Raw genomic sequence first — 6,000 nt, 5'->3', positions numbered from 1 at the left:
TGAGACTCCAACTCAAAAAAAAAAAAAAAAAAAAAAGTGGCAGAGCAGTGCAGTCAAGACAAATTCTCTGGTCCCACGTGCCTGCCGGAGGCGGCCCACTGACGGATGGCACAAGGAAGGATTTCTCAGCTGCCGTCTAATCTGTGTCTGGGAAATAAATCGCTCTTGTCACTGGTGTCTGCCCTGGCCCTGCAGGCCCCTCTGGCCTGCAGAGTGTTCCCTGCTCTCCCCATCCCTGCTCTGCTGACCTCCTCCACAGACGCAGGAGTAAGGCCCTACGGTGGATCCCAGTTTCCTTATCTTACCTGCAAAATGAGAAGGGTTTTAATTTTTTTTTTTTTTTGGTAACCAGAGCGTCCCTCTGTTGCCCAGGCTAGAGTGTGGTGGCACCTCACAGCTCACTGCAGCCTCGAACCCCTGGGTTCAGGCGATTCTTCCACCTCAGCTCCGAGTAGCTGAGACTACCTCACACCTGGCTAATTTTTTTTTTTTTTTTTTTTGGTCTCAAACTCCTGAGCCCAAAGCGATCCTCCTGCCTTGACCTTCCAATGTGCTGGGATGACAGGTGTCCGTCCTCACACCTGGCCCAAAATGAGAAGGCTTTTAAAATGATCTCCAAAAACTTATTATTCCAAGTTCTTGAGACTGGGCTGGAGGAGGGGAAAAGGAAGGGGATTTGCCCGACTGACATCTAGAAGAATCCCAAAATCTACATGTCAAGGGCTTCCATGTGCCTAAGACTCTGAGCCTGGAGTTAGAGCGCGTCTTCCCTGGGACCCAGGATGTATACTCAGGTTATTATGAGTCCCCCAGGGACCCTTACCTCCACAGTCTCCGCTGGAAACTCTCCCCTTCTCTTTTTAAAGGAAGCCCTCCCCCACCCCCATTGTTACCTGTGCCATCTACCTCACTACCCTTGGCTCTGTCCCTTTCTGCCCCTTGGCTTTTCAAAAGCTACCCTCCACTGGCTGCTGTCTGAGAGCCGGTGCGTTGATCCCAGGAGACTCCTTGGAAATGGGAGATGGTGGGAGAGGCTGTCAGACAGCTCATGCTTGGAAGAGACCTTCTCTTGGGACCCGCAGAGGGACTTCCGTGCTGGGAGCTCAGTCTTCACAGCCATGTCCCATCCATAATCCAGTAAGGCAGGAACAGAACTGGCTAAGATCTGGGCCCAAGGTTTTGTCTCTCTGGATGGAGGAAACTGTGTCAGCTGACACCCAACATCTGGTCAATCCAGGAAGGCTTAAAGGAAGAGGTGGTGTTTCAGGAGCTACCTGAGTGAGAGAGAAGAGCTCGCTTGTCAGGGGGCAAGGACAGAACAGGGGTCACCTCCCTGCTGAGGCAGACATAATCACAGGCTCATTCTGGGAACTAAACTGAATCTGTCACTTCGATTTCACAGCTGCAGCTCAGGGATAGATAGGGCTGAGGAGGAGCTTGGGCGCGCGGGTCATGCATTAAGCATGGGTAGGACTAAATCCCAGCGAGGGGGTTAGAAAGGGGGTGGGGAAGACGGAGAAGTTGTAGCCACACTCCAAACCCTCTCCCCTCTCCCACTTTCCCAACACTTTCCCCAAGGCCTGGGGTGCATGATGGTGGTGGTTTGTCCTGGATGGAGCTGTCAGCGGCCCAGTTTCTGCTAGCCAGTGTTCATCAAGCCCCTTAGCTGTTGAGACAAAGCTCAGCCTCGGCACTCGTGAGCTGTGTGGTCTTGGTTAAGCTGCTCAGGCCCTCTGAGCAGCTATTTCCTCGCCTGTGACATGGACTTAGCCCTAGCTACTTCCTGGGGATTTTGGTGTAGCTTACATGAGATAATGTGTGCCAATTACGTCTTAGAGCACTGGTAGGAAGTCGACATTCCATAAACTAATTTACTCACCACATATTGGGGCAGGGTCGGGATCTCACTCTGTCACCCAGGCTGGAGTGCAGTGTCACAATCAACGTCTCACCACAGCCTCGACCTCCTGGGCTCAGATGATCCTTCTACCTCAGCCTCCTGAGGAGCTGGGACTACAAGTGCACACCACCACAGCTGGCGCATTTTTAAATTTTCTGTAGCGAATGACAGGCATGAGCCACCCCACCCATCAGGTCTCCCCTCTCTAAGATGAAGAATGCTGAGTCTCAGGAAGCCCAGAGAGCTTCTCCCAAGAGATGGCCATGCAGGCTGTGCACTCAGAGGGCCTTGAGAGAAGAGGAATTTCAGAAAGGTCAGCAACACATCTTTCAAGCGGTGTCCTCCCTGCAGGATCTTAAAGCATAGCATCAGCTCATCAGGGCCTTGTAGGTCATGCGAGCGAGTTTCGATCTTCTCCTAAAAGCAGCAGGAACCAAGAAACATTTTTAAATAGGAGACAGCCATGATCAAATTTGCTTTTTTGAAAGGTCACTCTGACTGCTGTGTGGAGAAAGAACTGGACATGGGTAGGAGGGAAGAAGAGAGACCAGCAAGAAGGCTGTGGCACTGCTGGTCCCAGAAGGTCCCAAATGACAAGGTGACATTTGAGTAAAGACCTGAATAAAGTTAAATGAGTGTTTATGCCAGGTAGCAGAAGGAATCCGTGCAAAGGCCCTGGGGCAGGACTATCTGAGTTTGATCAAGAACCAGCCTGAGTGTGTGTGTGTGTGTGTGTGTGTGTGTCTGTAGCAGAACTAAGCAAGAGGAAAGAAGGCATTGAGAGCAGAGCAGCAATGGGAAACCAAGCCATGGCAAACCTCTCCAGTTTGCCTGGGGCTGAGAGGCTTCCCTGGAGGTGGGACTTTCAGTGTTAAAAACCGACCTAAGGCTAGCAGAGCCAATCTGCTCATCAGGCACAGATGAGCCACCCTTTTAGGGGCCCACAAAAATGTTTTAATTTTCTTTTTTTTTAAGTCATAAGAAAACAAATGACTGTGATAATGATACATCCAACCTGGATTATATTTGCCTTTACTCTAATGCTGTCTGAAAGCCAAATTTTTAGTGATTTTTTATGGAGGTAGGGGGCCACGGAAGCAAAGGCCCCACAGAAATCATAACGCAGTCCCCAAAAACCGGGACGGTTAGTCACCCGCCTCTGGAGTCCTCTGGGGGGACTTTACCTGAGGCTTGACTGAACTTACTCCCATTTTCCAGAGACGATAACTGAGACCCTGAGGGTCAAGTTAAGGCAGCCACTGAGAGGGGTTGGTGGGTTGGCCCAGGAAAATGGCCGGGGGAAGGGATTCGATGGAGCCAAGAAATATTCTAGTGGTGGAGCCGACGGGATGCAACGACCGTTTCCATGTGTGCCTTGGGTGGGAGGGGAGAGAGGAGGTCTACGTGACTCCATTCACTGGCCTGGGCAGCTGCGTGTTTGACGGTGCCTTTTGCTGCGATGTGGAACGCAGCAGCCTCTGATCTCGGTTAAGTCACTCAACCCTTCTGAGCATCCGTTTCCTCTCTCTGAAAGGGGGTTACCACAAGCTGTCTCACGGCACTCTTGTAAGAACCGCAAACGTTTTTAAAAACAACCCAAATGAAAATACCTGGTGCACAGTAGGTGTCCATAAATATCATTTGAACCTGCCCAAAGGTCCAGCCTCTTCCGTTCATCCGTTCGCACATTCAGTCACCAAATATTTAGTTGAGTACCCTTCCCTCATGCAACGTGTATTTTAGGGGGAGGGACAATAGTAAAGAAATGAAAATCGTGTATGACCAAGGTTAATGTGTGCTATCAAGAAAACTTGTATGGATGGAGAGTCACAGAGGGGGCTCTTAGATGGGGTGACTCAGAGGAGACACCTGTGGACAGGTGAGTTCATGTGTAGCCAGAGAGGCTCTTCTACTGAGAAAGGGGGTGTGCCTAGGAGTGCTCTGAGTACCCCGGACAGGAAAAGAGTAGAGAAGACAGCTGGAGCCCCCTGGATTCCCCAGGCCAGGTGGTTGTCAGAGGTGTGCTGAAGAGGCAACAATCACCACGCTGTTCTTGCAGCCAAGGGCTGCCAGCGCTCCCTCCCAATCAGTGATGGGTATTTACTTCTCCCCGCCTGCACTGCGTACTGCTGGCAAAAGGAGCCTCCGGAGCTCAGCCAGGAGAGGAGGAGAACGACACTCCCTCCATCAGCCCACAGGAACACTTCGTTCTCGTCCCCACTATCCGGGTCAGCAAAACCAGCCCGTGTGCCCGGGAGCGGATGCGGACGAGTGCAGACCACTCCGCCCTCCTCAGAGCCCGCTACGACCCCAGCCCGGGCTGCACCCGCAGACCGTCTTCCCTCTCCCGTGGGGGCCAGGGAACCCAGAGCATCTAGGATGATGATCCTAGAAACCACGCGGGGCTGCTGTGAGCCTCTCCCAGAGTGCTGAACGTGAAAAGTGCTTTGCAAACTGCAAGGCATCATACAGATGTCCACTTACGATGTGTCAACGAGTCAATGGAAGAAGGCAAAGGATGCAGCCCAGGAACTGGGTGGAGACAGAACCGGTTAAACAAGGAGCAGTGGCCCCAGAGCATCCTTGGGACCCGGACCCGTGCAGGAAGACAGTGTGTCAAAGGTGCATGCATACACATGAGCTGTCCTTGACTCCTGACTGTCTTAATTGTGTTCCAGTTAACAAGGTAGACAGGCAGCTGCTGGTCTCTCCTCCCCCTCTTCCTGCCCTGCTTAGCTGCTTGCCCAGGCTACAGGGGACAGGGCCCAAGGGCAGCCCCCGCCACCTCCTGTGTCCCATTGGACCCCTGGCCCCTTGACTCACCTTGGCACGCAGCTGTACAGTGAGTGGTTCAAGGCATGGAACTGAGGCAGGTTTATTCAATATAGGTTAGACATAGGTTGATAAGTTTCTGGCAGGCAGCTTAAATTAAAGCAGGGTAAGTGTTCGGACATCTTTCTATTGGTACATGGCCTTCACCTGACCAACCAGGCACACCAGACCTGACCATCTTGCAGGCTGGAATGTGGATTTACTAGTGCAATAAATCATGGAAACAATAGGGAATTACCCAAAACACAGACCTGATGTTCTAAGAAAAACCCAAATCTAGTTAGATAATTACTTAGAAGGTCCTTGTGACCTTAGAAGCTTGAGAGATGATCATCAAAACTGCAGCCTACCTCTTAGCTCATAGAAGGTGGAGATGGTCATCAAAACGTGCGACCAGATACGTGCAGCCCACCCCTCTCAGCTCGTGGTTTGCTTAATCGTGGTTGTAAAAGTATATAAAGCTTCTTGCCAAAGGCAAGCACATGTCCTTTCTCTTAAGGCACTCATGCCCATTGGGCATGCCTCTTTCTTTCTAATAAATTCTGTCTTAAACTGTATTTGGGATGCGCTCTGAAATTATTTTCTGTGGCCAAGTCAAGAACCCATGGAGCAGCACACCTCACGCCACCTGGCATCAGAGTCAGTGCCTGTAAATAAGCCTGGCTGGATGCTGATGGGTCCCCACTGGCCAGCATGGCCCTTGGCAGGTGGGGTCAACAGCTGGCTTCCTAAAGCCGTTCCCAAGCCGGGCAGAGGCTCGGGACCCACCATGTGCCAGGGGCGCCTGACTTGAGGGAGACCGAGACAGCAGGCAGGGAGCCCGGGACTGGAGGGAGGCTGAGGTTACCAGGAGACAGCCAGCTGCCATCTTGGATTCGGGCAGAGCTTATCACACGTCTTCTCTGTGCCCCACCCTGTGCTGTTTTCACTCCTGTTACCCTGTGTGAGTCTCACAGTAGCCCCGTATTGTCAGTATTAGCAACGCTGCTTTAGAGAGAAGAACACACACTCAGAGGGTGAGTGACTTAACAAGGTCACACACCCAGGGCAAGGTCGTGAGACTTCTGAAACTTCTAAAGGCATCTCCCACATCACCTCGGTGCCCTCGCGGAATCTGACGTGGAAAGCAGAAATACCCTTGGTCGTCTTCCCTCCTTTCCCATCCTGAGGTAGGTTCGGAGTGCAGAAATGCCCCCTTTCTGGGAGGCCATTTCATCTGGGAGGGTCCCCGTTCAGGTCTGCTCACCATCTTTCTGGCTGTGGGTGGC

The 6,000-nt window shown here is 52.0% G+C and overlaps 1 protein-coding gene across 2 annotated transcripts in view; it reads left to right on the top strand.

The window, feature by feature from the left end:
* Nucleotides 1-6,000, top strand: part of KCND3 (potassium voltage-gated channel subfamily D member 3) — a 229,738-nt gene that overhangs the window by 138,437 nt on the left and 85,301 nt on the right. The window lies entirely within an intron of this gene.

This window comes from Carlito syrichta, unplaced genomic scaffold, assembly GCF_000164805.1.
Source record: "Carlito syrichta isolate Samal-C Ts95f unplaced genomic scaffold, Tarsius_syrichta-2.0.1 Scaffold301830, whole genome shotgun sequence".
Taxonomy (NCBI): domain Eukaryota; kingdom Metazoa; phylum Chordata; class Mammalia; order Primates; family Tarsiidae; genus Carlito; species Carlito syrichta.
This window is presented reverse-complemented; position numbering and strand designations above follow the sequence as displayed.